Here is a 12,779-nt window from a genome sequence, read left to right on the forward strand (position 1 = left end):
TGCAAGACAAATACTGCAAGCCTTGGGGTTCATGGCCTTCTGCATTCTTCTAATTCCATATGCAAGACTGCATATGAGGAAACTACATTGGTATCTAAAAGTCTATGGTGTCAGCATTATCAAGACCTAGAAACAATGATTCCTATCATACCTTGCCCATGCCTAGAGTTCCTTTGGTTGGCAGAACCTGCCACCAAAACAAGGAACTACCTTTCACACCACCCCCTGCCGCCCAAACCCTAACAACAGATGTATCAGACTATGCATGGGGGGCTCACCTGGCAGGGAAGTGCATTCAGGGCAAATAGAACCCAAGTCAAATGCACCTCCATATTAATCAAAAAGAAATGTTAGCTGTACAGAATGCTCTGACAGCCTTCAAGGACCACATTCTTCCAGGACAACTAATGGTAAAGACAGACAACACCACTGTTATGTGGTACATAAACAAGGAGGGGGTACACATTCTTACCCCCTCTGCAGACTAGCCATGGCATTGTGGAACACAGCCTTTAGCTACCAAGTGCACCTACAAGCTCAATTCCTGCTAGGAAAATTAAATACACTGGCAGACGGACTAAGCAGAAAACTCATGGACCCACATGAGTGGAAACTGGAACCAAGGATTTTCAACATGTTGACAAGCAAATGGGGGAGCCCAGATATAGACCTGTTTGCCTGTCTGCAGAACTACCAATTGGAAAAATTTTGCACAAGGACTCCCCACAAACAAGCCTGGAAAGTGGATGCTCTGTCCTTCATCTGGAAAACCCTATCAGTCTATGCCTTCCCCCCTCTGCCTCTGCTCTCCAAAGTACTACTAAAAATCAAACAGGACAAACCAAGGATGATTTTGATTGCTCCAGACTGGCCATGCCAACACTGGTACCCCCTCCTGCACAATGTGTCATGGTTATCTCCATGGCACCTACTTCAGACTCCTTCCCTGCTGTCTCAGCAGGATAACCAGATTCTGCACCCTTAGCTTCTAACACTGAACCTTGCAGCCTGGCTAATTACTTAACCTCTCCTTTACTATCCCTCGGTGAACCTGTGATGGATATCATTTTAGAGGCAAGGAGGCCTAGTACTAGAAAATCTTATGCTGATAATGGAAAAGATTCTGTGCCTGGAACCAGTCCCAAGGGATGGGCACAGCAGTGCCCAGTTTACCTCACATTTTACAATACTTAACTGAGATGCTTCACAAGGGCCTATCTTTTTCCTTCATTAAAATCCACGCCTCAGCCATTTCAGCTCATTATAACACAGAACCTCCCCTCTTCTCTCATCCACTGCTCAAGCAGTTTCTCAGAGGGGCCAAAAAATTGAGACCACCCAGAACAGCTCCAACCCCAGCCTGGTACCTTAACTTTGTTTTGGAGAAACTCACTGTACCTCCTTTTGAGCCAGCTGCTACTGCAGACTTAAAATTTCTTTCTTGGAAAACTGCTTTCCTTTTAGCAATCACTTCAGCTAGAAGGGTATCTGAATTACAGGCCCTTATGGCAGTGGAGCCTTTCATCATCTTTCATGCGGACAGGGTGTCCCTCAGATCTAATCCATTCTTCATGCCCAAGGTGGTATCCAGTGTGGCTCTTAATCAGTCCATTCATTTGCCAACCTTTTTTCCCAGTCCACAGAATAAAAGGGAACAGATACTGCATTCCTTAGATGTGCACAGTCAACTTAGATTCTACTTGGACAGGACTAAACCTCAAAGGAAATCTGAACAACTGCTGGTGGCATTTGCTGCAGGGGCAGAGGGGATGGCTATTTCAAAGCAAACCATTTCCAAATGGATAAGCCATAGCTTTCATTTCTGCTATAAGCACCATGGAAAACCTATCCACCAGGGGATCAGACTTCACTCCACCAGGACTGCATCTACCTCTACAGCCTTTCTCAGAGGCGTCCCTACCAGGGACATCCTAGAAGCTGCTACCTGGAGTTCTGTACATGCTTTCATCAAGCATTATCATTTACCAATTTTCTCTATATCCAGAGCTGGCTTTGCCACTGCAGTCTTGCAGGGCCTTATAGCTGGACCTAATGCTATCTAAATTCCTCCTCCCAACCATAGCTTTGGGAATCTACCCAAATATAATGACTGCAACAGTGAAACACGAAGAACATAGTACAGATGTGTACACTTACCATAAATGTAGATGTTCGAGTGTATACCTCTACTTTCTTTTCCTATGCTTAAAAGCCTTTTTGGTGTATTTGCTTTTTTGTTGGAGGTATAGCTTTGTACTTTTATATTTAATTGCTTCCCATTAGGGGGGCACCTGACATCTGGGGCAAGAAAAACTGACGTAATGGCATCGGCTGCATGTTTTATACCCCTGACGACCTGACGTCATGGAAGAAGGGACAGCAACCGATGCAGGACCCAAGACTTTGTTAATTAGGCCAACTGAGGGCTACCTGCAAGCAGATAACCCAAATGCAATGACTGCAACATTGAATACACTTGAACATCTACATTTATGGTAAGTGTACACAACTGTACTTTCTCATTCTTCAACTGTTCCACAGTGTGGATATTACAACCTGTCTCAGGCACTTCATCTGAATCACCTCTAGCTTCCTCAGCTGCTTTGCCTTCACTGCCCAGGTTTCTGTACCATATAATAGTACTGGTTGCACCACTGTTTTGTAAACCTTACGTTTCAGCTTCTTTGGCATTCTTCTGTCACACATTACCCCTGACACTCTATGCCATCTGGCTGCACCCCCACTGGTTCTACATTTGACCTCCGCATTCAGACTTCCTCCTCCACAACCACCCCTACCAGATACTTGAACCTGTTAACCTATTCCACTATTTCCCTTCTATCTCAATTCTCAGCTTCTTCTGATTCCCCCTTTTGTGCCATGACAACTGTCTTGTCTGTACTCAGTTTCATTCCACGTGCCTTCAGTTTTCTATACAGCAGCTTTATTGATCTATCCCTTATGACATGTTTGCTAATGCAGTCCATCACCAGTATGAGCAGCAGTGAGCTCAGGGATGAACCCTGATGCACACCCTTTCCCCACTAGGAACCCCTCCGTAAGACCAAACACTGTTCTTACTTGTCATTGGGTCCTTGTACACAGCCTGCATTAATACTACCAAAGTTTCTAGAACTTCAAACTACCAAAGTACTGCCCAAATCAGCTTTCTTGGGATCTTGCCATATGCTTTCTTCAAGTCTGGAAATACATTATTGGACGTTTTTCTCATCTCTAGCTTCTTCTCAAGTATCTGTCCTACTGCAAACATTGCGTCAGTTGTTCAGATTAACCATAAGTCATAAATTGATTAGCCTTTTACAGACCTAGGACAAATTATTGTACAGCTGATTAATTTTTTTATTTCCATGTGCGAGATCCGAATAATCATATTATTTACACATTGCATTTTATTTACTTTGGTTAGGCCCAATACCATTGAGTTCATCTGTATGGCAAAGAGCAATGTTTCAAGGTCTGATCCCTGAGAAATATCTTGCATTAGTATGCATGGCTTTCATTGAATACAGAATGTTCAGTACTTGATTAAGTAAAGCAATTTAGTAAAATCCCTGTTAGTGACTGTTTGTGGCTTTACTTTGAGTTTGACACCAAAACTTTGGCAATAGTGAAGGCTTCCTCTTAACACCAAGGATGAGCACTAGAGTTACTGCATCCATTTGTTCTATCTAATGACTACATGAACACATGGTCACTGATTTAGGTGACAGCCAACTGGATGAGGCCATACTCCAGGCAGGCATGAAGGTCACTTTACCTCAGCTGAACACAGACATTTAGCTATTCTTGCAGCATATTGTCCGCCAAGAGACTCGCAAGCTACACATCACAAACAACCCCAAGCAGCAGGCCGAGTGCTCCTAGAGGAAGTCCATTTTTTTCAATGAACCTCCCCACAGCCTTAAAGTTCACTGAATGGCTCATAGTCCCACAATACTGCTGCTATTCCCCAGTCAATCTTTCTGTGGGCCCACAAGAATATCCTCCTTAAAGCATTCAGTTGTGTGTTCCTTGTTTAAGCTCTAACTGCTCCTCATGTGACTGATGTAGGTATCAGCATCACTGCAGTAGCATTTTATGCCTTTCACATGCACAGGTTTGGTACCACAGATTTCGCTACTATCACCAGCTTTGAAGTATCAAGCCTACCCCCCCCCCCCCCCAGTTGCCAAACTATGTTTGGCACCAAGCAGGCTTCTGCTTGCACAGTGGTGATCCAGTTACCAGAGCTACTTCTCCCTCAGCCCAGGAAAGGTGAGCAGAAATCTGACATTCATATCCCCCCACCTAACTCTCCCAGTTCCTGAGCCACTAAGTAAATGTAGGGTATTTGGGTCTTAGTCAGGGTTATATTCTTCAGTGTCACATAGCCAGGCAGTATCAATATTTATTTCTGCAGTACTGTGTGTGCCAGTGTAATTAATATCAGTTACTAACTATGCAATCCCACTTGTCATTGGAAAATGGCAGCTATGAGTAATCAATATTTAGTCTGAAGAGTCTAGCCCTCAGATAGAAAGCAAACAACTTTAGTTCAATAGGTCCCAGTCTGTAGTCAATTATTTTTCCCAATACCTTTTCATTAACAGTGGAAATGAAAGCTTGTGTGAGGTCCAGGGTGATACAAGTTAACTTAAAAATGTTTGTGATTCTCAGAATGGAACCTGTGAGTAGCAGAAGGTTTGTGCAAATGCTACTCCTGTCAATCCATGTTGTTGATCACTAAGCAGCCCAAAGGATTCAATGTGATGTTTTTTTACCCAATAGTCTGCAATTTTCTCCAACACTTTGTTTAATAGTGAAATAACTGAAGTAGCCTGAATTAATGGCTTCTAGGTCCATTTTACTCAGTGGTAAAATGTAGCCAGTTCTAGATTTCTGGAAAGATGCAAGGACTAAGTCACATTAATGATGTGTTTGGCTGCACAACCCCTACTAACTATATATTCCAACTCTGAGATCGCACTACAGTGAGAAAAGGAATGAATTTCCCAAATTGCACTGTACCATGATCTCTGTACAGTTCTTCAAATTTATATTCATGAATGCACAGTGCATTCACTAATATAAACTATCGGACATTGAGATGTTCAGCCAGATGAAAATTTGAACATCTGTGTTTCGAATTTTCAGTCTGCATGCATCTCAACTCGAGATTATGATATTAAGCCGTTCTGAAAGCAATCATTCTATTACTGATTTTCCTGCTCACATTTTACAGGAAGCCTTTAAGTGTTTTACCAGTGAACAGCTCAGCAAAGCAGTGTATGAAAAAGGTGATAATCTTCAGTGGAATAAATAATTTTGCAACTCTTCCTTACAGAGTTACAGCGAGCAATAGCCTTTACCACTTCTAGGTTTAAGAGTTTAGGACATAAGCCATCTGCTCATACCTTAATAGAATTTGCAATACCCAACAACCATTTGTTTACTTTTCAGAGATAAACTGTGGAAAATTTAGTAGAGAAGCCAAAAATCTCTTCAGGACACTTATCAGGCAAAGGTTCAGAATCTGACAACCTTGTGCAAAACTGGTTATCAAAACTCTGCAAAATGTTCTGCAATGTTTTATAAGTTTTTCCTCAACAAATTCACCTCAACACTCAGTGCAAAAGACTGCAACTGCTATTTCTACCTGCGGAATTATTAATTTCCCACCAGAATCTCCTAGAATTAATTACACATACTTGCATTACATCTGTTTACTACAGGTTTACATGTGCTTCTCAAGAATTTTGAATTGCCTAGACATAGTAAGGCCTTATTAAGTTTAATTCTGTTGGCTGCCAAAAAAGCAATTACTAGAAAATGGAAATCAAAATCTAAACCAACTGAATTTATAGTACTGTATATTGTAAAAGAGATAAAAGAACTGGATATTAAGAAAAAAGGAACAAATTACATCAAAATAAGCGGAATTTGTGGGAAACAATACATGTAAAGATAATGTTAACAAATATCCAAAGACAAACAATCCTACTATATGAAACTCCAAGCCAACCACTCCAAAAACCCTAAACTATTCTGGAAGTCCATTAATTCACTCCTCAACCCAGGCACTAAAAATAATCCTTGCCCTGACAATACCAAGTCTGATCCAGAAATTGCCACTCTTTTCAACTCCTTCTTTATTAACTGTATAGCTGAACTAAATAAGACATTTCAAATTAACCCATCCACACAGCTCAGTCACTCTACCCCTGCCTCTAAACCCAACCCTCCCACCACCTTTGGACTTAAACCAGCCTCTAAACCCAACCCTCCCACCACCTTCGAACTTAAACCAGTCTCCACCTCATATATAAAAAAACTTCTCAGCAAACTGAAACCTTGCTCTAATGCTCCAGATAATATTTCATCCAAATTCTTACAAATTGCTGCAGATGGAATCGCCCTTCCCATTAGTTTCCTAATCAACAGATCCATAATGGAATCTTATGTCCCCAAGCTGTGGTGTTCTGCCTTTATACATCCTCTCCACAAAGGCGGTAAAAACAATAATACCTCAAACTTTCGCCCCATAGCCATCCTCTCCCCAATATCAAAAATCCTGGAAAAATGCATTCACATTCAGTTAATGCCCTTCCTTATCAATAACCAACTTATCTCCTACACCCAACATGGTTTCCGCCCTGGCCATAGCACTATAACTGCTCTACTCTCATTCCTAGATACAGTCAACCATGCCCGCGATACTGGTAAAATAGTTTCAACAGTTCTACTAGACCTCTCAAAGGCTTTCGACACTGTCTCCCATACTCATCTTCTTAGCCACCTTGCTAACCTTAACCTCTCTCACAATACACTTTCTTGGTTCTCTAGTTACCTATCCAATAGATCTCAAGCTGTAAAATGGAGGAAAGGTACCTCTAATTTCCTTCCAACCCCCACTGGTGTTCCCCAAGGTTCCATTCTTGGCCCTATGCTATTCAACATCTTTATCAATGATTTTCACTCTGCCATCCCTAATACTAAAATTGTACAATACGCCGATGACTCCACTTTAATCTGTTGTGCCACCAACCTCCCAGAACTTCTATCATACACACAAACAGCTTTCTCCACCACTGAGAAGTGGATGCTCCAAAACCACCTTTCTGTAAATGTTAACAAATCCAAAATACTTCTCTCCCCCCCCTCAAAATCTTCCCCTCTCGACAAAAACTCATTCCAAATTAGAAGCCATAGTAATTCAACTATAGAAATTGTTCCCTATGCCAAACTACTTGGGGTCACTATTGATGAAAACCTAAAATTTGACACCCATATTCAACTCAATATCAAGAAGACACATCAAAAACTTGGCCTGCTATATAGAAACATTCACTATCTCTCTCCTTCTTCTAGACAAACACTCGCCACTACCTATCTTCTTCCCTCACTACTGTATGGCACCCCTCTATTAACTAATTTATCTGCCTCCCTTTCCTCAAAAATGGAAATTTGTTATAATAAAATTTCTAAATTCGCCATCAAAGCCAAACACACCTCCCACCATTGCTCTGCCCTCTACTCACTAAACTGGCTAGAACTCCCCAACCTTCTAGACTACCTACAACTTAACACTGCCCATAGGCTATTATTTAACCCCTCCAAATGTCCTGCACTATCCAACATCCTACAACTTTACACCCCTAACAGGCCACTTAGATCTGCTCACCTAAACCTACTCAGTGTCCACACACCAAAGCGACCAGCCGGCCAACTCCTCCTATCCTTTTCCTTAGCCAAAAAATGGAATTCTCTACCTCCATCTTTATGAATGACTGAAAACCCTAACAACTTTAAAACCCTACTCCATTCCCACTTATTCTCTAATAGAAAGTGCAACTGCACTTTCCCCACCTAGCCTTCTACTCTCAACACTAATTGTATATCCATACTACTCCTTCTTCCTACACTTTGTTCCATGATTCTACTTATTTCTTTCTGCTGCCTTTTGTATATATTGTAAATACTGTAAATAGTCTGCACTCCCTTTTTCCCCCTCCCTACAATTTACACTTGGTCTTCCACTCTGCCCCAACAAAACTCAAATTCTATATAACCTTATTAACCATTCATGTTAATCATAGACTATGACCCATATGCTATGTTACCATTGTACCCCATACTGTCTCTGGTCTTCCACTCTGCCCTAACAAGACTCAAATTCTAAATATCCTTATTAACCAACCATGTTAATATATGACTCATATGCTATGAAACCATTGTACCTCATAACTGTCTCTGTATGACAATTTTACCCATATTCATAAAACCTATTGTTTTCTGTTCTATCTTAATGTACCAATATGTTTGAATCTTAAATTTAATTTTACCTGTTTTTTTATCTCTACTAAGTAATGTGGAGCTTTTCTCCCTGGGCCTCCAGTGAAAACGGGCTCCTGAACCCAGTGGACCTCCCCGGTTATCAAACTGAAATAAATAAATAAATAAATGTTCTAAAGGAAGGCAGGAATTGATCAATTTATGTAATGTTGGAGTGAATAACAGGGATCATAAAGAATGAAAGAAAACATATGTAATGTATAATGCATGACAAAATGTTACTATGGTTTGTTTTCTTTTCTATTAATGTATGCATGCCTATGTTGTAAGTGATAATTTAATGAAGGTGTTTAAAAACTGATAAATCTAATAGTCTTTGGAGGAATAACTGTTGTAACTCTTCCTTGCAATGTTACAGTGGGCAATCCTGTTTATCTCTTCTAGGTTTAACTGTGGATCAGGTGTGCTTGGTATGTGCCTAAGTTTAAATGGTGAAACCTGTTTTGAAGAGTATTCAACAAATGCTAAATAACCAATACGCAGTCATTCAAAGTTACATTTAACTCATACACACAAGAACATTGCATAAATCTTTTGTTACTGATATTATGAGGCTCTACATTTAATTACCCTTCAATGTGGTTTATCTGTCTTTTCTCATAAACTAATTAGCACACTCTAGTGATCACTAAAGACTGCTTCATGCATGATTACAGCTGTAAATCTCTATGGACACATGGCACAAATCTAATCAAATGCTGAGCAATTTTCAGTATAATCATTTAGTGTGGCAGGCATACTTTCAAGATGAATTAAGGAAATATAACTAAAACAATCTAGTTCAGGTAGCAAAGTTGATGGTTCCCAATTTAAGTTGACACTTCCAAGTAACACTGAATTTCTGCACTTCAAGAATGACATTATCTCTGAAATTATCAGATTTAATGATTTGGTGGTGGTGTTGATGGCACAGGCTGATTTGTGTTTTTACAAACAAGCTCTCATTGACCATTCTGTTGAGTTTACAATCACTAAAACTGGGATTTCAATGAACTTGATGGGAATATGCTTTTAAAGCACCAGTAGTATGTCACCACATATTCTAGTACCTGGCCTCTAACTTTGAAAGATAAGATATTTTCTTTCTGTGAAATGTGTGAAATAACATAATTTAGTTTAAACCATGATTCTGTTTAATTAAATATATTAAGATCATCAATAAAAATACAAGACTGAAGAGTGGCAGATATACTTCTAATACTATTAGCATTTATTACAGCCACACGCAGACTTTTGCTTAATTTAAGCAACACTAAATTCTCTAGAAATATCTGTGTGGGAGAATGGTATATTGTATGTTGCACCATAAAGCAATGGCTAAGAAATCTATCCAAATAACATAGACTACATGCTAGGTTTAAGAACTGATGTAAAACCAAGCATCCTGTAAAAGAGATGCAAACCCAAGGCTGATGAGGAATTGGGATGGTAAGTTGGGCCAAACCCTGTCTGGCAAGAAATAAAAACAGCAGTATGGCAGTAAAATGTTATATATTCCATTAAAAACAAGTCTATCTTCACACATCAAAGAAAAACTTAATTGAATGGCTATTCTACAAAAAATCCGCAAACATCACTTTCATCGAAGAGTGAAATCATCGTAAAAAAATAATTGAAAGTTAATACTTGGGCAACAACAAGGAAATACTGCACTGTATAAGATAAATTAAACAAAACCTTTTAAATTTTGTCCTTCTCCCTACTGTAGTGCGATCTTGTAGTTGGTATATATAGTTATTGGGGGTGCAACACCCCCACTTTCATGGGTTACTTCCTTCTTGTTGGCCAACTATTACCTTTCAATTATTTTTTTTACGATGATTTCACTCTTTGATGAAAGCAATGTTTGTGGATTACTGTACGTGGAATAGCCGTTTGATTACATTTTTCTTAAATATGTGAACATAGACCCATTAAAAACACAAAGTACTGATGATGTTCTGAGTAACTGAAATAAAACAAATTAAACTGCATACCTCAGAGTAGCAGGCAAGCAAGTAATGCATTATCTGGTGGATCCATCACATGTCCCTTAAGTAATGTGGATGAATCAAACTCAGAGCAATGCATGTGATGCAAGTTTAAAAAATCTGTTTTTTGAAGGCAGCAAGCCCCCTGCACACCTAATGTGGAGAACTTTGCTTCCCACAGTTCCCTTATTTATGTATACAAACTTCATGGTAATACAGCTGTAGGGAAAAGAGAAATCCCCTAAAATGATGAAAAACTAGCTTGCATGAATTTGTTCTCATAGAACAGTCAATGTGTTATGAAATGTTCTTGAACAGTAGCTTCAGGGAATTAGGACTGGGGAGAATGATCCTAACAAATGTTCATCAAATTGAAGATCTTCCTAATCATACCCAAAAAGCAAAAAGAAATGTGTAGTGGTAGGGCTGTGGCTAAGTTGGTGTCTTGAAATGTAACAGATTTTAGTTCCACTGCTCTATTAGGTTTTGACAGGATTTATTATCAAATTTTTATCCAGTCAGTGCTAGAAATAAAAGAAATTGTGTTTTATCTCAGGATCAAATTATATTAGTCAAAAATGAATAACAACAACAACAATAATAATAATGATAATAATTATAAAAAACTATCAGAATATATTTGCATCCAGAGCTTATCTAAACAATCCTGTCTTGATTTGTGATTGACTGTGGAGCTGCCTGGTAAGAGAAGTCTTATTTGTATTTATATTATATTTTCTACATACTGTTTTTCACTGTTTCCTGAAATGAAGGGATAGCTTGTAGACAGAAAGATTTACTTTAATTTGTATTTTTTTGTTTTACCTTTAATTTTCACTGTTTGTTGTTAGAAAGGGATAAGTTTTAGACAGGCAAATTCTAGCCAACCCAAAGGACCTAGTCAGCTATAACTTCCTGCAGACTGCCCATGCAAGTACAATCCAGATCTTATCTAAATAATCCTGTCTTGTTTTGTGATTTATTGATCCTTACTGTTAAAAAGAAGTACAACTGCAAACGATATAAAGGAATTCCAGCTTTTGTACAGTCAGAACAACAATACTGTATTTAATTTAACATTTAGCTGTATATCATTGTGTGATTTTCCTCATAGTAGACGATTAAATTATCTTTGAATTCTGTGGTAACTGATTTTGATTTTTTCTTTTCTTTTAGAATATTTTATTCATTTGCAGCTGAATATGGATTTCTTAAATGAGTATGCCAGTAATGATTTTCTAAAGCACAAATATCTTGCACAGTATAATACCTTTTATGCATATTTAAAGATAACACCCAATAACACATTTGTGATCTGTGTTCCTCGTGTTAAAAGTTGGATGATTTACTTATCATTATTAGTAGTAAATCTAGACTTATGATGATTGCACTTGTGCATTTGGCATGGCTTGGAGAGCTGTTGTTAGATATACTAATAATGGGACTGATGAGATAAATAATGTTAGGCAAAGGGCAAATAATATACATATAGGAAGGGAAGTGTATATTGTCTGTAAAGATCACCCAACCTCTGTTTGAACAAGTTAGTACCACTGTACCACTAACATCTTTGAAATTCTAGATACAAGTATTCAGCAATCTCAGGATTCAGAGCATATAGAAGGAAATGAAAAAGAAAGAAAGAAGTTCACAACAAATAAAAAGGAAGAAAAAAACTAATAAATGTCCTCAAAGCAAAGAGAATACATACCAAAAAGGATGCTGCTTTGTTATATAACACACAGATTACAAGGAATTATATAATATTTCTGTCAGGAAACCTTCATTTTTCCAAAAGAGAAGGTAGAGAAAAAGAGGAAAGGGACAGGTGAAAATAAAGAAATCTAAACTGAACAGGGAAGGATTGAAGAACATTACTGTAAGAAAAAAAGAGGTGAAAGACAGACGTTGGCACATGGTTCAAGCTGTGGCTGTACAAAGCCGGCTAGATAAGAATTATATGCTTACAAATGTAATAAGTAATGAAAACAGTGGGATTAATAAGACTAATGGTGATGAAGATTATTCCTTTGTAACAACTGATAGAACAGATGTTATTGAATTATAAGTTGAAGATTCTTCAGTTCTGGTCAGAAAAGATATTCTTGTAACTAGAGATTCAATTATTAAAAGAACTGATACTTACATTTGCTGAGAAGGTAATGAATAATAATAGTGTTGTGCTTGCCAGGATAGAAAATAGAGGATGTGAGACAAGCCTTAGAACTCCTTAATGTAAGGAAGTACATACCTGTTTTTATCCATGTTGGTACATATAATCTCATCTTCAAGGAGACTCTGTTAGTAGGGAACTTACAACCCTTGCAGACAGCATAGCTTCTACAGGTGTTAGGACATATTTTCCACTCTTCCTATTCATAAAGGAGGCAACTCCACAAAAATATCTAATTTCAGACCTATCGCTATCCTTTCCCCTCTCTCCAAAATCCTTGAGAA

This window comes from Protopterus annectens, chromosome 6.part0 (assembly GCF_019279795.1).
Source record: "Protopterus annectens isolate FY-2018-M chromosome 6.part0, PAN1.0, whole genome shotgun sequence".
Lineage (NCBI taxonomy): Eukaryota > Metazoa > Chordata > Ceratodontiformes > Protopteridae > Protopterus > Protopterus annectens.